This window comes from Artemia franciscana, chromosome 21 (assembly GCF_032884065.1).
Source record: "Artemia franciscana chromosome 21, ASM3288406v1, whole genome shotgun sequence".
NCBI lineage: Eukaryota > Metazoa > Arthropoda > Branchiopoda > Anostraca > Artemiidae > Artemia > Artemia franciscana.
In genome coordinates, this window is record NC_088883.1 from 13,541,206 (window position 1) to 13,562,184 (window position 20,979).

A 20,979-nucleotide genomic window follows, 5' to 3' on the forward strand; every position below is an offset into this window, starting at 1 on the left:
GCTTGGAAACCTATGGGAATTACATTCTTCTTTTTAGGTAAAATATATTCTCATTCAAGAAATAAATCTTCCAAAGTAGACACCCTGTTGAAGGGGTCCCAATTTCCACGGAACGACTCATTTCCCTTATATGGAAGAATGGGTTTTAAATTAAAGGGCGATGCGTATAAACTCCTAAAAGGTAATTGACTTATTTTATTAATTTCAGAAATTTAATAAAGCTCTTTTGTTCTGTTGAATATAAATTACACTTATACTTTCAACACATATAAAGTTTCAAAAAAAAAAAAAAAAAAAAAAAAAAAAAAAAAAAAAAAAAAAAAAAAAAAAAAAAAAAAAAAAAGATTGCCAATTGAAAGCAATTGATAGGATATATTTTTTTAAACATGTGCATTAGCTTACAATGAATAAACCAAATTGTGTAATTTTCCTTTTACTGATCCTCACTTAATTTTTAAATTCGTATTTATGAGCTAATAAAGATCACTTAGACAATTAAACTTAGAGACAAGACACTAAAATTTTGAACGTAGGTAAGCTGGATCCTTAGTTTCTTCATTGGGCTATGTATTTTTTTTTTAACTTTTGATCGAAGGGGAAAAAAGAAAGCGGCAAAACAAACAGATAGTTATGGGGAGGACATTGAACTCTCAGAAAGAAACACATTTTTAGAGCCTTCACTTTACCCTCGGCACCAAAGTTTGCTTACGCGTCACACTGAACATTCACATGATTAAAAGATTTTACTTCTGTTCTTTACTTTTACGTACTTTGGTGAATATTTACAATACACTCAATTTAGTCCCAACAGTCTAGCCCCAGAGCCTTCAGTTTATTTCATTTATATTTTTATTGTTTTAAATTTGGGTGATTTATATGAATATTATGTTTTTATATACAGGGTTGAGAGACTGAAATTATGGTACAAAGGCCTCTATTACTATATAAATTTTTTTGTAAATGTCAATCGAAACTTAATTCTCTCAGTTCAAGGTTCAAATTTCTAACAGTTCAAGGTTCAAATGGATTTTGTGGTTCCTGTTTAAATATGTCCTAGATCTTTTAAGGAAAAGTGTATAAATAAAAAAAAATACCAATCCTATTAAGCCGTGCCATAGAGTCCATCGCCCTCAAATAGGCTTTTCGAACATCTTCTTCCGATACACAGAGCTTAATCCTGTTCCACCGTTCTGGAATGTCTAACCATTGATGAGCATTAACTGCTACTTGGGTTCCTAGAGGCTTTGTTAATACCAGGACGTCACCAACCATTGCATTATCAGGCCTACAAAATAAATTCAAGCATTAATCCTTAACTTTAATTTGGCTTAAAATGTGGTCGATTACGTGAACGATTTTGTTAAAAATCATGTAATTTTGTTGAATACGATATTATTTTGATATAAATTAACCTGTTAAAAATTATTTATGTTAATTTTCCAAATGAATGTGATCCTTCTTGAAAAAAAGGAGCCAACAGAAGTTCTTTTTAACTAACATGCATCGATAGCGCACGTTTCGTGACTTACGTCTAGGGCACACACTGTGCGTGCCGTTTAAAAGCAAGTAACATATAGATGGGCTTAAATATATGCATAATATATTTACCGAGGTCTTTATAATTCTGCATCAAAAAAGGAAAATTTTCCAACAAGACTACATAGTCTTGGAGGAAAAACTGACAATGCAGCTTGCAAAGAGCAAATAGGCAATGTTAGCATTATTCTAATTTTCCTCAGTTCACAAAAATACCTCAAAAGTAAATAGTGCTCTCCAAAGTTTCGACAAAATTAACGCTCGTCAGAACATGAAGATTAACATAAAATATAAGTCAAAAATTCAGATCAATAGGAATTTTTAAGGGATCTAGGAGAACCCAACATTCTCTTAGGGAATTAAGGGATAGTCGACAAGTGTATCTAGTGTCTAAGTTTTGAAAAATACCCAAGGCCAAAGGTATAAACTTTCAGGACTTAGGGTAAATTTGCATGGGAATCCAACAACAGTGAGCATTAAAGTAATCGTAATAATGAAGAAGATAAAGTAAACAAATAAATTTCAAATGGGGATAAATCCATTTATTTAGACAGTGAAGAAACAGGTACAAAAGTCCATATATTTCGGTCACATATACAGCGATCCTCATCAGTAGATTTACTAAATTAATATAATTGGAACTAACATATTTACACAAAAAAAAACCGGTAAGTCACAAAAAATTAGCTTCTGGATAATTCACTAGATTATTTTCAGACAGAGTTCACTGAAAAAGTTCATTCAATGTCTTGAAACTCTGGTGTCAACACAACCCCTGGTCCGGGGCAGGCGTTGTAAACTATACCCTGGGGGCCTATATGGTTCTTACGGAAGAAACACGCGTATAAACCTCAGAGATTGCTCATTCGATTGGGAATTGAAGGTTCTAGTTCATTTTTAAGAGTCAAAAGAGATCACAGGGCAACTACAAAAGTCCAGATATTTCGATCACATATACAGCAAAGAATACCTATCATAATCACTTATGGTTTTAATTAACAGACACTATGGTCAAATGTATACGGGGATGGAAACTTATCAAATAAATCGATCAATGAACTTATTTATTTAATGTGTAATAAGACTAATGAACGCATGCACTATTACATTCACAAAAAGTTGAAGCTTTATAGAGTTTGGTGGAGTTGAAGTTTTTTCTTTTAATTGAAACTCCTCTTAAACGTTCCCTCAAGGTTTCACCTTAATACCCTTAGCGTCATTAGTTATAGTAACTGCAATGGTAGTATTAGCTGTATAAATGTTGATCCTTTGGGCAAGTTCAAAATCCGCCACAACATACGCTTAAAGGTCTAACTTACTAATGTAAGCCATTTTTGGGATATTGCTTTGTTATCTTTTTTGAAAATCTACATACTCATAGTTCGTTTCGAATTAGTTCAACATCCACTAAAATATCCCTTGAAAGCTTCAACCTTAGTTGAAGGAGTTGCAGGCAATAAGAGGATTTATTTTTAGTCGTAATACCAAGTATTTAGGTGTGATATTAGATGAGGAACTTTTTTTTAAAGACAACATATATTGTATACAATTGTAAAACTGACTGGAACTGAAAAAAAATGATAGAAAACGACATTTTTCAATGAAAAACCAAAGTACGATGAACCTCAAAATGCAAAAAACTTTTGACCCTGCATCTATCTTAGATCTGTTCAGACTTAGCAAACACAATTTCAAAATAAATAATAATAAAAAAAAGCTTGTTTATACCCATTTTTATTACGTTTTATGAGTCGGGCAAACATTTCAAAGGGGGAGGGGCTCAATTTACTTCTATTAATCCACATTTCTGCTGTTTAACTGAAAGTTCTATTTTACTTAGGAATTTTGTGTAAACCAATTTATACACCCCTAGAGAGCTAGACCCCTAGAAGTAAATAGAAGAATCGGTTCTTCTATTTACTGCTGTTTAACTGAAAGTTCTATTTTACTTAGGAATTTTGTGTAAACCAATTTATACATCCCTAGAGAGCTAGACCCCTAGAAGTAAATAGAAGAATCGGTTCGAATAGTTTGGTTTCTACAACTTATAACTGCTAAAACCCTTTTCTAGAAAATGAAACTTTTTCACAAATTCAGCACTCATTACCTATTACTAAGTTTTACATATATACCAGTGTGAATATGAGATAACAAGTTTAGTTATGAAACATAGGTTGTTGATTATGTTTGTCGGATTAGCATTTGGGAGTATTTTCATGTGCTATATTATTTATATTTCTGTGTGACAAGCAAAAGATTTCTGTGTTGTGGAAATAGTGAATAAATAAAGTCTTCCACCCTTAATATAATTTTTATCTCATATATTTCTCAATTATTCAAATCTATGTACGGTATTGTTCACTGGCATGGCATTGGTTGTTTGAATAACACTTTTGAAAACTCAAGGGACTTGACAGCAAAGTTTCAAAGCTAATTTTCTTAAATCCATCTATTTTTCCCCTTGTCCACACGGACTACTTCCGAAATGTTTTCAAAATTTTCGTGTCCAGTGCCAGATCTACAAACATATTTGCTCTCAAAGAATTTTAAAAGTTAGATATGAAGCGTTAATGTTTATTTGTTTTGTATGTGTATTAGTTAAGTGGCAGAGACACATTCCTCTTCGCGATGGGCATAGTTGAAATAAGAAAAGAATAAAATCTGAAAATTATTCGCTGATATTTGGCCTGAACTCGGATGGATCAAGTGTATATCTTGTTACTAATTTTTTTATTCCATTTGTAAGTGCTATTATTTAAATCCATATTATTCATTACTAGTTTCATAAGGCCTGAGCTTCAAGGGTATATTTTAACTGTTGTATATTTAATTGTTTGAATAAATAAAACAGAACTAAACTGAATATTACCACTCAGTACCCTTAGAAGTAACAACCAACAATATTTCTAAAACAAAACACCTCAGACACAATACCAGCATTGAAGATGTTTAAAAATATCACCTCAAAGAAGTTCAGTTAAAAAAAAAAAAAAAGAAAAAAAAGAAGAAAAAAAGCAGGGTTTCTGTTTCAAAGCAAATTAAAAGCAATAATTACTTGCAGTACTTACACTATGAATTCATTCGGTTGACAAACAGTTGTTGCAACTCCACCAATTGTTAACCAAGGGTTCATTACAGTCTGACCACCAGTTACAGTTGAACCAGCCTCAGTGGCACAATCCTAAAATAAATACAAACAATGAAAACAAACAAGTTATACAGCTATAAATACTTAATTAGAATATCAAAATGAAATCTAATTGTTTGGACAAGTAAAATACATCCCTTATTCTTGCCAAATTTGTGTCTCAACTAAATAACGACTAGATTTTCGTTGCTATAATAAAGCATTGCAAAGCAGCATTTTGATTTCGTTTCTTCATCACCAAGGAAATACGATTATTGTCATCCCTATGAAAGTTTGAAAATGGAATGTCTTTACCATTATTCTTTCAAAAAAATCTGTTCCTTAAAGACAGCCTAAAATATACAGTCTTCTAAAAACCAACTTTATTCGCTATTTCCTGAAACCCAATCAATGTAATTTGCTTTTACAAGCACAATGTATCTAAGCTAATGCTTCCTTACTTTGCCTCAAAACATATAACCTTTATTGTTAGTTCTAAAATTTTCGCATTTATAATAAATGGCTACGCTATTTTGTCTAAAAACCTAACATATATTCACTGTTTCCTATATAATTGATGCAACGGTCAATCTAATTCAATATCTATCACCGAGTCATAGTCACATAGACACTTTACTAATAACTACAAAACTAGGTTATACCACTCTGCATTGCATTATTATTTATAGTTATTAAAATTTTGTTGATGCAGCTCCACATCTTTCGGAGTGAACGTGATTATACTTCTTGTTCCTAAGTCGCTCTTTGTTATACAGGGGAAATCCTTACAAAGACAAAACTTTGAAGCCTACTAAAATATAGACTGCAAATACAAACATATGTATGGAACTACTTAACATATAACATATGAATAGATGCTCAATGATCTAAAATTTCTTGATTCACATCTCTTTGGCTAATAGTACCATCTTACGAAAAGCAAGCAAATACGGGTAATTGGGAGCGGAACGTGGGTGGGACTGAGAAGCGATGTACACCTCCAGAAGTGCATTTGCTCTGTCCCCTTGATCCACATTTACTGACCCCATATGTTTCAAGCAGATTGAAGGTAGAAGAAAAGGTCCACATCTCCGAAGATTATCATTTTCATGTTCAAATGACCAATAATATATGCCCCATAAGTTCCAAGCTGACCAGGAAAAAAGAAATATGCCCAAATGCCTTTCTACTGAATAGATTATGAGAGAAGGTGTCTTTGAGGGACCGAAGGCCCAAGCTATATCTCTAATCAGAAGTAGGTCAAAAGTAGGCTTCAAATATGGCACAAACCGCCTTCTATTTGATAAAAAAAAAGGTAATGAGAAGAGCGAAAATTCCAAGCCCTCCAAGTAGTATTATTACTATTTACAAGACTACTCACTAGACTACTACTTATACATTACTACTTACTACTACAAGTATTAACTGGAAGATATTGTCTTTCTATAGGAATCTCAGAGAATAGCGTTCCAGGTTCTGTTATTGAAGTAAAACTCCAGATCACGTCAAAGGTTGTATTCCGATTCACAATTGGACTATCCACTAATGAGCAGATAATTTGTATTTTATCAAAATTTTCCGTACAATTAGGAGCTTTAGTCCCTTATTATATTTACTACTTAGTTAGGCTTCATTTTAGAATCCTAAAATAAAACATAAATCACTGCTAAACTGAAATTTATAATTTTCTTTCAAAATAATTTAAAGGAGTACTGATCAGCGTTAAAAAGTTGATTTTCTTGCTGTTACCCAACTTTCAAATATCACTATTAAGAAAGGAGCAAAAAGTAAACTCTAATTTCTTTAGCAATGAGAGAGAAATTAAAGTTTAGGAGACTCATGAAATACTATATCCCTTATATATACGCAAAAAAACGAAAATGAAAGCAAAAGTCAAGGCACAATTCCAATTGTGAAAGTCCAGAAAAAAAAAGCATATAAAAACAATAGCTAAGAGCTCATATGGCACTTGTGACGAGGCAAGAAGAGCTGAGAGCCAAGAGATCATATGGTATGAGCACTAACAAAATTCTATGAATCAACAGATTGATTTAAAAGGAAAATAAGAGGCCTAATGCCGGTCAGGATTTAAAATAAGAGCTCTGAGTCACGATATCCTTCTAAATATCGAAATTCATTAAGATCCGATCACCCGCTCTTGAGTTATAATTACCTAATTTTTCCTCTGCCTTTAGCCCCCCAGATGGTCGAATCTGGGAAAACGACTTTATCAAGTCAATTTGTGCAGGTCCCTGACACGCCTACCGATTTTCATCGTCCTAGCACGTCCAGAAGCATCTGACTCGCCAAATCACTGAACCCCTGCCCCCAACTCCCCCAAAGAGATCGAATCCATCATGGATCCGTCAATCACGTATCAAGGACATTTGCTTATTCTATCCACCAAGCTTCATCCCGATTCCTCCACTCCAAGTGTTTTCCATGGTTTCCCCCTCCAACTCCCCAAGATCTGGTCGGGATTTGAAATAAGAGCTCTGAGACATGAATTCCTTCTAAATATCAAATTTCATTAAGATCCGATCACCTATTCGTAAGATAAAAATACCCCAATTTTCACGATTTCCAAGAATTCCAGTTTCCTCCTCCAACTCTCCCCAATATCACAGGATCTGGTCAGAATTTAAAATTAGAGCTTTAAAGTACAAGATCCTTCTAAATATCAAATTTCATTAAAATCTGGTCACCCTTTCGTAAGTTAAAAATACCTCAATTGTCAAAATTACTCCCCCCACCAACTCCACCAAAGAGAGCAGATCCAGTCCGGTTATGTCAGTCACGTATCTTAAGACAGGTTTTTGTTCTTCCCATCCAGTTTCATCCTTATCTCACCGCTTTAAGTATTTTATAAGATTTCCGGTCCCCCCAACTCCCCCCCCCCCAATTACGCTGGATCCGGTTGAGATTTAAAATAAGAGATCCGAGTTACGAGGTCCTTCTATATATGAAGTTTCATGAAGATCCGATCACTCCTTCGTAATTTAAAAGTACGTCATTTTTTCTAATTTTCAGAATTACCCCCACCCCCCATAGAGCGGATCCATTCCATTATGTAAATCACGTGTCTAAGATTTCTGCTTATTTTCCCCACCAAGTTTCATCCCGATCCCTCCAATCTAAGCGTTTTTCATGATTTTAGGTTTCCCCACCTCAAACTCCCCCCAATGTCACCAGATCCCGTCGGGATTTAAAATAAGAGCTTTGAGACACGATATCCTTCTAAATATCAGATTTCATTAAGATCCGATCACCCGTTCGTAAGTTAAAAATACCTCATTTTTTCTAAATTTTTCAGAATTAACCCCCCCCCCCCCAACTAACCCAAAGAGAGCAGATCCGTTCCGGTTATGTCAATCATGTATCTAGGACTTGTGTTTATTTTCCCCACCAAGTTTCATCCCGATCCCTCCACTCTGAGTGTTTTCCAAGATTTTAGGTTTCCCCCTCCCCCCCCCATTGTCACCAAATCCGGTCGGGATTGAAAATAAGAGCTCTGAGACACGATATCCTTCTAAATATCAAATTTCTTTGAGATTCAATTACCCGTTCGTAAGTTAAAAATATCTCATTTTTTCTATTTTTTCAGAATAACCCCCCCCCCCCAACTACCCCAAAGAAGGCGGATCTGTTCCGGTTCTGTCAATCATGTATCTAGGACTTGTGCTTATTTTCCCCACTAAGTTTCATCCCGATCCCTACACTCTAAATGTTTTCCAAGATTTTAGGTTTGCCACTCCCAACTCCCCCCTAATGTCACCAGATCCTGTCGGGATTTAAAATAACAGCTCTGAGATACGATATCCTTCAATTGAATCCTTCATCTGAGATAAATTCAATTGAGATCTGATCAACCGTTCGTAAGTTAAAAATACTTCAATTTTTCTATTTTTTCCGAATTAACGTGCCATAATTAAAACCAAGTGCCATAATTAAACTAATTTTTCTGGAAATATATAATATCAATACCAACACAACAAGAGTACGAGTATCGACATCTGGACACGAAAGAACTATTAAATTTTAGGAGATACACGTATTACCACTCCTCTACCAGAGTCTCAAGCACGAACAGAAATGACTTGTAAAAATAGATGGCATAATTGTCAGAAACAGATGGTTCTTTATGGAGCTCTACATTTTTCTATTTTAGATTTTTAGGAAATGCTTTGATGATGGGCACAAGAAATCGCCAGAGAACTTGAGAAAATCCTAAGTTTAGATTATCTTTTACTTGAAAGTGCTGAAAGTGAATTGGTGCTGGAAAAGAGTTCTGCACACCAAAATAAAACCATGGCTCAAAGAAAAGGATGCTTATCGGACCAACTTGAGGTAATCCTCTTTAGCAAAAACACAAAATTCCTCTTAAGCTAAGAAAAAACCAAATAAAGAAGAAAAAACACAACATAACTCCCTCAACATAGTTGTAGAAGTACAGAATTATGAGGACTTGCGTAAGATAGATGTGATTATTCCTCAAATTTCCCTCCCCCCTCCTTTCACGCCTCCTTAGTTCATGTTTTAATGCATTCTCCACTTTTAATATTCCTTTTATTTTGATATGATCTATCTTTCACATAATTCTTATGCAAGCCCCTTATCCTCTCTTACAACAAAGTATTTTCACTATTATCCCTAGTTGTTATTCTTTTTTAATCCTTTTATTCTTTAAATCCTTAATATTCCTAGCTGACTAATTATTTTTCAATCCTTTAGTACTGCCTGTAATTCTTCCTCGCAAAATAAATCTTCCTTCAGTTCCACGTTGGTAGACTCTAGGATGAGAACTGGAAAATAATCATTCCAAGAACAGTTGAATATTAAACTAAATAATCTAAAATTTAGAAAATGTAGAGGATCGACGGATTAAATACATATGCCTAAAATACGTAAAGCACATTCAAATAGTGTGTCGCATTCAAGGCGACCAAAGCAAAGCAGGTTGTATCACATCTCTTAACCTTTCCAGCTTAGTACAAGGTTTCAATTAACCTAGTGTTCCCCCTAATCTCTTAGAACATATACTAAAACTATCTTTCTTTTATTTTAACATGTTCCTTTTTTATGACAAGTACAGATGACCTCTATTTTAAAAAGCAATAACCAGCAAGCTAGCCCACAAAAAATTGAACATGACTATTTAGTATTTTACATACTTAGATCATACATCCTCGTTGCCTAATTTAACATATCTATGTTGAAATGAAAAGAAGAAATAATTACCTTGAAGCCTCTCATCATGAGGGGGACGACGACGTCTCGTTCTTTTTCCGTCATTTTTGTAGAAACACCAAGAAGCATAAGCATATTGTCACATTCGGTCACACCCATTGCAAAAAGATCACTAAGAACATTCGCACATGCGATTTTGCCTATAATAAATCTCATTCAATAGAAGTTAGAATTAGAAAAGTATAGCAGGTTCTAGTTTAAATAATGAACGGGCAAAGTGAAAAAAAAAAAAAAAAAAACAATTTCTAAAAAATAAGAAGCTGTCTTTTCTCTGTAGTAAACCAAATTACGACCAAAAGTAGAGATATAGTAGTCTGTAAAATGATCTGCGAAGATCGGTCAATGTTTTCAATAGAAAAAAAATAAAGTGTAAAGACTTGGGTCTTTAAAAGCCTATTTTCTGAAAAGGGAAAAGAATTTCTCCTTTGACACCAGCTACATTTTCGCACAGTGCATACTTCAATAAGTTTGGCAGCTACCAGCTTAAAAGAATGTACATGTACGTTAAAAAATTTGAAAAAATAACCTATCTCAATTTTTTTCGAGCTACTTAGCTAAGATAAAACTAAATTAAAGCATAAAATTTGAACTCAAGACATAGTTCCATTCATTCCAAACGAAAAGAATGTTAATGGTCAATTACTTTTGAAAGACGGAGACCCATGCACACTATTTCTAAAAACTATCGATATTTTCCATTTAAAAATACTAAATTTAATCCTGTATATCTTAAAAGCTACATCCTTTTGTTTCATATTACTCTTTAAATAAAGTTTGACTTTTTGACCTTGTTTTATTGACTATTTTAGCCAGCATTTTTTCCAAGCTTCTTACAACTTAACTTCTTTTTTTAACAATTAGATTAAGTGTCAAATTTCAACTTATACTTTTTAGAAAATTTTAATTCTGAGTTATAAAACTTCTATGTCAAGAATTACTGTTAGTATTAGTAGATGACACAATTCATCACATAGTTCATGTTTAATCTTCCTTTTTATATGAAGAATTTGGCGAAGATTAATTCTGGGTTTTTACAGAAAAATCAGTTGGCAATTTAAAATAACCAAAGTTATTCCAAATGTTAGGGGGCTGTTTCCTCTATCCCCGCTCTTTACGTTAGAGTTTGACCTGTTGTCCCATCTCTTTAACGACTGGCAAAACTAAATGACCGATAAATGTGATTCGATAAATTTGAATATTTGAAGTATTTTTAAAAGAACTAAATGATTTTATCGCATTGACTGAAGAGAAAGCAATTTGGATTGACAAGAAAGCAATCTCTCTTTTATTTCAAATAATTTCTGTTTTTTTTAAGTTTTAAAATCGCTTTTTATTGTATTTGAGAAAACTTAAATTTGTGTCTAATTATTAACGGAGAATAACATTTTGGCTCATATTTGAAACATATCTTGGTCTCACATCTGAAATGCAAATAATGAATAATCAGTAATATTTGTCTTCTGGAATAAACAACTAAGCAGAGGATTATCAGGCTCGGTGACAAAACTCCAGAAAGAGTAATCACTACGGAAGAGAGGATGGCAGACTCCAACATTTAAACTAAATTTAAAAAGTCCTGTAAATGCACTTCAGACGGGAAAACCTTCTGATGAACGCCTGGTGGTTGCGTTGTCGATCACAAGGAGTGAACTAGTATCATGTACTATATATATCAATGAACAAATCCACGAAAAGTAATTACTCGTGCTTTATTCGTCCTGCTTTTTATCATTACATTCTTGGGGTTACAAAACCTTTAAAATTTTCAAGAAGTTTTCTCAATTACTGAAAGAAAATTCCCAGTCCCATCTGAAGAGCTTATGCTATATCATGCATATTATATAATGCTTACCTTGAAGAACTTAACTATTCAGTCTCAATACCATAGCAGACCCCTAAAATTGCGTTGGATCGAAACAAAAATTCTCTATTTGGAATTGCTATGGCCAAAACCCTATACAAGACACTCACAAGACGCTTGAAAAATAAGGAAAATCACTTTTTTGCATGAAGAATGACGTCAGTTTGTAACTGGAGTTCGTTCTTTACTATATTCAGCTATGTATCGCATTCTTAAAGTCATCAAACTTACCAAAAAGTTTTGTTGGGATTACATTTTAAAACAAACTAAGGGGATATGGAAAGTATCAAAAGATGTTTTTCAGTCTTTTTCGAAAACAACTAGAATGGTAAATGGCGATGACGATTTAAGAGGTATCAAACGAAGGCGTCTTAATATCAGTGCATCACCTATTACAATGCAAAAGAGTAGCGGACACTTCACACCGCGTTTACGTTTAAAATGGCTAAGTTTTGAAACGTGTTTATGAAAATATTGGCGAAGGAAGTTTAAGTTCCCCCACCCACTTGCTCAAGGCTAAATTGAAAAGAAGTTGGCTGGAGAGTATTTACAGAATGAACCCAGCTACACTCTTCATAGAAATCATAGAGTTCGCGGTAAACATAATCGGAAAACTATGTCTTTTTCCAATTGCATATATTACAGGCAGATCTTTTTACTCTAGACGAGATTCAAAGACGTCACAATAGTCCATACCAATATATTTTACTTGCACTCAGTGTTTTTAGTAGCTAATTATATGCCGTTCCATTGCATTCAAAGAGAGGTGATGAAGTTGTAGAACCCTTGAATTTGTCTTTGAACAAGATTCATACAGAAAAATTCAAACAAATTAGGGAAGCGAATTTGTTAATACATATCTAAAAAAAAAAATGTTGAAACATGGTACAACACTCTATAATAGTCATAGTCCGAAAAGGGGGCATTGACTGAACGATCGATACAAACAAATTGACTTTTAGTCTCGTGATATAATACACTGAAATAAGGCTGCTTTAATTCTAGATTAAGATAAAATCATGTTGATTTATAATCAACGTTCTCATCGACCTCTGTTAAATAATAGTCGTCTTGAAGTTGATCACAGTAACAATGTGCTTGACCTTTTTCTTAAATATTCCGATGAAAGGGGGAAGTGAAAAAGAAAAAATTCAATGTTGGTGATATAGTTCAAATCAATTGAAGAAGTATTATTTTTGAAAAAGGGGATTTTTATGGTCCACTGAACTTTTTAAAGTGTCAAAAGTCTGACACTAAACCTGTAACGTATCATCTGCGTGATATCAAAGATGAAGAGATTCTTGGCAGTTTTACGAGTATAAATTACAAAAATTTAAAAACAGAAGAAAGTATTAGATTGAAAAGATATTAAAGAGTCTAACTAACAAGGGTATGAGATAGTTGCTTGTTCGTTGGCTAGGATACATCTCTGATTTTGATTCTTGGATTGCCGCTGAAAGAGTTCACAATGCCTAAGAATTTTTATTTGACATTCATGTTCAATGTCTCTGACCAACTCTACGGTGATTTGAATAAAACAAATGATTTTTGGAAAAAACTCTCCCCCGCCATCAAAGTCGTGGATAAGTCTGAATTTGCTCTTGTTGATTGTATTCTTAATAATTTTTATGATATTCTGAGAAAAGGTCGTGCATATGATATAAGTTAGATTAAATGATTGGTCACACGTTACCAAGGAATGAATAAAATCAATCAACTCGGCTGATTACCCCTTTGGCACGTTACTATACAAGGAATATGGTAGCATGACAGATATGTATCAATATCGCAGTATGACTGATTTGTGTCGTACTATCAATAGACGAATCTCTACTAGTAAAAATGGCGCCTTTCAATTGAAATATTCAATGGAACAGGGCAAAATCTACATTAATTCCACCATTGACAATGAAAAAATTGTTCTCAATGATAATCTGAGAGATGTTTTCTGTTTTAAACATAATATAATCAATGGTAGAAGCACTGGTACCATCAATAGGATGGATCGTGTTATTTTCGAAGACTATCTGCCAGGCTTCTCATCAGACATTCTCGTTTATTTCTTTATGCGTCTTTTGTCGAGACATCAAGAGTCGGTAGCATCAATGGAAAAAGTTAACTTAAAAAAAAAAAAACATTATGTATATCCAGATTGTCAAAAGGATGTATCAGTAATATTCCCAGAATGACATAGTGTATTAAGTTGCAACTTTTAGGGCACTATTTGCAAACTACAACTACCTAAGCTAACTGTATTAAGGTCAAAATATCAATAAACATAGTGGATGCGGTACAGATATTAAAAGTAGAATAGTTAGGACACAGGGTGTTTTTTTCGCAGTTAAAGAGGTTCGAAAAATAGAAAGACAGGTCTGCGAACCAATATTAGAAAAAATTCACCCGTTGTTTACGTATAGTATTTGTCATTGAGAAACATTTTTATATTTGACCCTTGGTCCAAAACGGTTAAAGTTCTGACAGTGAATCTTTCAGGGAATGTTGAGAAAAGTATTGGACTAAATCAAAACACATTATGCTAGTTGTCAAAAGGACTTATCTCGAAGAATAGCTTAGTCTGTTAAGTTGAAACTTTCAGGGAATGAAGAGGAGGATAAATTAACCAAAAGGCTATATATCCAACCTGCTGCTGCTAACACTAAAACTACTACTTATACGGCGACTGCTACTAAGGCTAAAGGGTATAAAGATGACAATTCCAGGAAGTGTTAAGTCTTGATCAAACAAGAGATGCTTTAAGAAAATATTTTTGTCTCTCTATCTGACCCCACCAGAATTGACACTTTTACTGCACCTCTTTGGCACATCTTATAGGTTTAATGGATAGAAGAGCATGGTGAAGCTATTCAAAGTTTCTAATTCAAAATGAAGAATATATTCTTACACTTCATAAGGAACTGTTGTACACTTCACAGCTGTCATTAGCTGTGAAGAATGTCGTCTATGGAATCTGAGAAACTAATACTCAGAGAACTTCGGAGATGATCAAAACTTTTGGGTTGACTCATGATTGACAATGTCGACTGGACTTGAATAATAAAAGGGGGGATTCAATTTGCTTGGATTCACATGCAAACAAGTGACTTAAGCCTATTAGGCTTGCTTGCTTAGAATTTCAGACAGACTACTGAGTTTTTGGATTGACACATGACTGACGAGTCTCGTGGACTCGCAAGTGAATTGGGGACCTACAGTTTTCCAAGTGTTTCGGTAGACGGCAGAGGCTAACGGCAGGAGTAGCTATGACTCTCAAATCGGACCAATACTTGTGTGTTAGCTTTTGGAGATGCACGCCCGCCTAGTCTCATGCAGGTTGACAAAACTTTAGAATACAAACATGACCGTTAAGTCGCCTGAAATTACATGCAAACAAGCGTCCACCTACTTAGAGTGTCGAGCAAGTTTACCACCTAATTCATAAGCTCAGACAGTTGCGCTAAAAAAAAAAAAAAATCGGACAAATACTTGTATTAGTTTTTGGAGATGCACGTCCGCCTAGTCTCAGGCAGGTTGACAAAATTTTAGAATTCAAACATGACCGTTAAGTCGCCTGAAATTACAGGCAAACAAGCGTCCACCTGCTTAGAGTGTCGAGCAGGTTTACCACCTAATTCATAAGCTCAGACAGTTGCGCTAAAAAAAAAAATATATAATAATAAAAAAGCCAAACAAGCATCCGAAGCCTAATGGGACCCGTCAGCCTAGAGTATCAAGCGAGTGATCCAGGTTGGAAGCATATAGTGTCATTAAGTTCAAAATCCCCCTCAACTATTTCTGAATATTTCAACTTTCTTCCCTGTCAACTGTTGAAATATTGAAAATAAGCCTATTCAACAGCGTCATGTCTTTTGGTTTTGTCTAAAACACCCCTTAGCAATCAATGAATGTTTCAATTTAAGACCCATAGCCCTCCGTGAGATCAATACAGATACAAATACAGTTGTTCTGACAACCTGGACATACCCTGCCGTTCTGACAAGCAAGAGGCCACTAAACTCTTTTGACTTAGTTCAATAGATTTATTTATATAACTGAAGCTGTAGCAGTATTTAAAGTAAGTCACAATCGCGGTAGCAATAGGAGTCACAGTCACGAGTTGTCACACTCTCAGCAAGCTGTCGCACTTGGAAATGTAAATAGCTGCATTCGCAGTTGCAAGAAGTCACAGCCGCATGTGACCGAAGTAGCAGTCGAGTTGCATTCGCATATGTAAGTAGCCATAGTTGTAAGTTGCCAGAATCACAAATGTCTTTGTCACAAGTACTAGCAGGCTTAAGTACTAGTAATCACAATTAGCCATAGTCAGAAGTAATCATGGTCGCAAGCTACGATAGTCGCATATAATCTAAACAACAAGCAGTCGCAAATGCAATCGCAAGTAGTCTTAGTCACAAGGAATCTCACTTGCTAGCGTTTGCAGTAAAAATTAGTTACAGTCATAAATAGTCAACGTTGCAAGCAGTCTAGATAACAGATACAAAGCCATAAATAGCCACACTTGTAAACGGCCAAAAGTAGTCATAGTCGCAGTAGCAATAGTGGTCGTAAAAGTTTAAAGTTATTACCCTTAGCCTCGATACACATAGTGTATTTTGATTTAGTGTAACATCTCGCTCAGCATTCTTAAAAATTACTCAAAAGTAGTCGATCCTTCTCAAGCTCTTAAACTGGAATACATCGACGGCCTCTAGGGTTGCGGCTGATGCAAGCCAATTAGTTAAGTTAAAAATACCTCAATTTTTCTAATTCTTCCGAATTAACACCCCCAACTCCCCCATATGAGAGCCAATCCAGTCTGTTTATGTCAATCACGTATTATAAATCTAATTAAGTCAATCACGTATTATGTATCTAATTATGTCAATCAAGTATCTAGAACTTGTGCTTATTCTTCCAATCAAGTTTCATCCCAAACTAGACACTCTTACGTTTTCAATGATTTCCGGTTTCCAAGATTTCTGTTTTCCCCCTTCAACTCCCATGTCCCCAGATCCGATTTGAGTTGAAAATGGAGCATCTGAGAAATAAGATCTTTCTACATATCAAGTTTCATTAAGATTCGATCATTCATTAGTAATGTTTTCTCCCTCCAACTGGAGAAACTCAGATTTCCAGTTTCTCCCTCCAACTGTCACAACGTCACCGTATCTGGTCGGGACTTAAAATAAGAACTCTGAAGCAAAAGTCCTTCTAAATATCAAATTTCATCAAGAACTAATCACCCGTCCGGTTATGTAAGTCACGTATCTTGGGACTTGTGCTTATTCTTTCCATCAAGTTTCATCCTGATCTCTCCTAAGCCTTTTCCGAGATTTCTGGTTCCCCCCTTAACTCCCCCCAATGACACTGAATCCAATCGGGATTTTAAATAAGAGATCTGAGTTACGAGGTCCTTCTAAATTTGAAATTTCATTAAAATCCGATCACTACTTCGTTAGGTAAAATTACCTCATTTTTTCTAATTTTTCAAAATTAACCCTCCCCTCAACTCCCCCAAAGAGAGCAAATCCGTTACGGTCATGTCAATCATGTATCTAGGACTTGTGCTTATTTTTCCCATCAAGTTTCATCCCGATCCCTCCACTCTAAGCGTTTTCCAAGATTTTAGGTTTTCCCATCTAACTCCCCCCAATGTCACCGGATCCGGTCAGGATTTAAAATAAGAGCTCTGAGACACGATATCCTTCAAAATATCAAATTTCATTAAGATTTGATCATCCGTTAGTAAGTTAAAAATACCTCATTTTTTCTATTTTTTCCGAATTAACCGTCCCCCACTCCCTCCCAGATAGTCGAATCGGGGAAGCGACTATTTCTAATTTAATATGATCCCTCATACGCCTGCCACATTTCATCATCCTAGCTTATCTGGAAGTGCCTAAACTAGCAAAACCAGGACTGACAGAATTTGCGATCGCTATATGTCAATTGGTAAATACCAATTGCCATGAAAAGCAAAAAATATGACTTGCGTTCATTCATATTTACTTAGAAGAACGGTTTTGGTAAAAGTGATAGCACTAAAATAAGATGCGATTTTTGATAAGGTACATTTTTCGTAGCAAATATTATAGGCGACTTGGTTCGGTCTTTACCAGGTTCTAGCTAAGAAAATGCCAAGTGTTCTTTCATGTGAAACAATTTTTAAAATATATTTTATATTTAAAGAAATGAAGATCAAGAATTTTTTTTTAAGACCAACGAAAATGTTTAACGAACAAAATACTTACGAAACTATCAAGGCATATACATGTAAGCATTAGCTTTTGTAAGAGCTCTTAGACAGTTTTTTACGATGTTTCTGTACCCTGATAGGACTGTAGAAATGACAAGAATAAAAAGACATCAGCTTTTCAAGCCTTTTCCTGAAATACCTGACAAGCTGTTTTCACATTTAACTTTTACAATTAAGATAAACATTATCAATATTTTTTTTCCTTCCTGAGTCAAAATTAAATGACTTTTTTAATTAGAAACTTTTTCCTCAAAAAGTGTTTTGGGTATTCACTTATTAAGGAGGCTGGGACGGGTATTATACAAGAGGGTAAGATGTAAGTCTACAGTTAAGGAGGTTTCAACCACACAGATTAGAACAGCACACTTATTTCGCTTCCAAGCTTTTTCAACTCCAGAAATGGCATCAAAAAGTATCATTTTTGGTATCATATGGCACTGTTCAATGCCATTATCAAGCTAAATATACAACAATCATGTAGACATGATCAAGAACTTTGAAATGAGTCATTGTACATACCTCTGCGATATTGCAGTAGCCTGCTAGGCCGCACAGTTTATGAATAAACATCGCAATGTAGCATTCGTGTCACCTCTTTTTTTGAAAACAAATTGCTTATCTTTCTATATGGAGGTCCAAACCTACAGCTGAAGTGATTCGACAAGGGAAATAATACTAGCACCCTTTCTTTCTGCTTCACAATCTTTCGACTCCAGAAATGACACCCAAAAGTGTCATTTATGGAGCCATATGACCCCTAACGAAGGCCTTATTATGGCAAATATACAAAAAGCACACAAACGATTAAGATTTTAAAATGAGTCATTAGACAACTCTCTTCGATGTAGCAGTAGCCTACTAGTTCTGCTACTCAGCAGGCAATTTATCAAACTTAGTATTTAGACTGGGAGGAGTATACAAGAGAGGGGAATGTATTTGAAACAAGGCTGAGAATGACTTGGCATATGTCAAACAATGTTTCCTTGCCAATCACACCATAAAGCGTAAATTTCCATAGCTAAAGCGAGATTAACACTGTTTTTACCATCGATAAATATGTTGGTCTTAAAGATTTGGCAAACTTGATGAGTAAATTGACAAAAAATAAACGGCTGATTCGCTGCGGTCACTGGTTGACCATTTATCGATGATTGTTTATCTTTCTCTCTTTGTTTTGCAAAAATCATATTTTTTTTTGTTCTAGCCAATGGTAGGTGTTATTTATAGGATAGTTTTGAGCTCTGGTTCGGGGATTTATTTTTAGGCCAAAACCTTTCAATGTGAAGAATACATTGAGATCTACATCTTCTCGTTTATGACGTTGTTAGTGACGCTAAAAAAAAAAAAAAAAAAAAAAAAATCCGAAGATATTTAGACTTGTGCTACACGAAGCACCTAAAGCGAACGTTTCCAGATAATAGTTGATCTACAAGGGAGTCCCGTTCCCATTGTGCTCTTTGATAGGAGGCATGTTTTGTTTTTATGTTTATTCTTCTTTTTCCAGTCTTAATTTTTACTGACACTTCATCACTTCGGGAGTGTTCCAAGGCAGCAAATATTTCCTTATGAGACATATCACTGCTCCCCGTTCAAAAAAAATTCCTTATTGCTCAGGATTAAATTAAAAAAAGTTTTTTTTTTTAATGAAAGTAAGGAGCGACAGAGCTAGCGTAAAGAGCAAGGCGTTAATGAGGGAGCAGCCCCTTTCATATACGAAATAATTTCTGTTCGTTTTAAGTTTTAATGTCACTCCTTACTTCCAGTTAAAAAACTTGTTTTGTTTTTTTTTATTTAATTTCAGAACGTTTTTGAATTAATACATATTTTGATTCTGGCTCTCCGCAGATGAATAATAAACGAAATTTACATATCTATTTTATTGGCTAAAAGGCTTTCTCATAGTTTTGATCGGATGATTTTGAGAAAAAAAAGGAGCGAGGGAGGAGGCCCAGTTGCCCTCCAATTTCTTGGTTACTTAAAAAGGCAACAAGAAATTTTAATTTTTTATGAACGTTTATGTTAGTAAAAGATATGCGTAACTCACAAAATTAGCTTACGTAAAGAACTTCTGTGTTCCCATGCTTTTATTATGTATATGAGGGAGTTCACCCCCACGTCAGTACCTCGCTCTTTTCAGTAAAGCTTTAAATTTGTCCCATTCCTTAAGAATGACCCTTGAATCACAAAGGCTGTAGAATTAACAGTTAAAATTACGAAAAATACTTTAGCGTAAAGAGCGAGTTATTAAGAGGAGGTGAACCCATCATATGCCTAATAATTTCTGTCCGTTTTAATGCTGCTCCTTACTTTCAATTGAAAAAACTTTTTCATATTTATTTTTGCATTGTCCTGCGCTCCCTTCATGGAAATATCCTTCCCCCATGACAAATTCCTCCATGGAAAGTTTCACCAACATATCCCCCTCTTCTCAACCCCTCCCTCCTACCAAAAGATGCCCCTGAAAACGTCTGTACACTTCCTAATAACCTTTACTATATGTATGCACTGGTCAAAGTTTGTAACTTGTAAACCCTACCACGGGGACTGTGGGGGAGTAAGTCGTCCCCAAAGACATAGTAATAAGGTTTTCCGAATATGGTGAATAAAATGGCTATCTCAGAATTTTGATCCGGTGACTTTGGGGAAATAATTAGCGTGGGAGGGGACCTGGGTGCCCTCCAATTTTTTGGTCACTTAAAAAGGCCACTAGAACTTTTCATTTCCGTTAGAATGAGCCCTCTCGCAATATCATAGTACCACTGGGTCGATACGATCACCCCTGGGAAAAAACAAACACAAATAAACACGCATCCGTGATCTGCCTTCTGGCAAAAAATTCAAAATTCCACATTTTTGAAGATAGGAGCTTGAAACTTCTACAATAGGGTTCTCTGATACGCTGAATCTGACGGTGTGATTTTCGTTAAGATTCTATGACTTTTAGGAGGTATTTCC

At 34.8% G+C, this 20,979-nt stretch overlaps 1 pseudogene; it reads right to left on the bottom strand.

Moving 5' to 3' along the window:
• Positions 1–20,979, bottom strand: part of LOC136040656 (inactive selenide, water dikinase-like protein) — a 44,140-nt pseudogene that overhangs the window by 7,448 nt on the left and 15,713 nt on the right.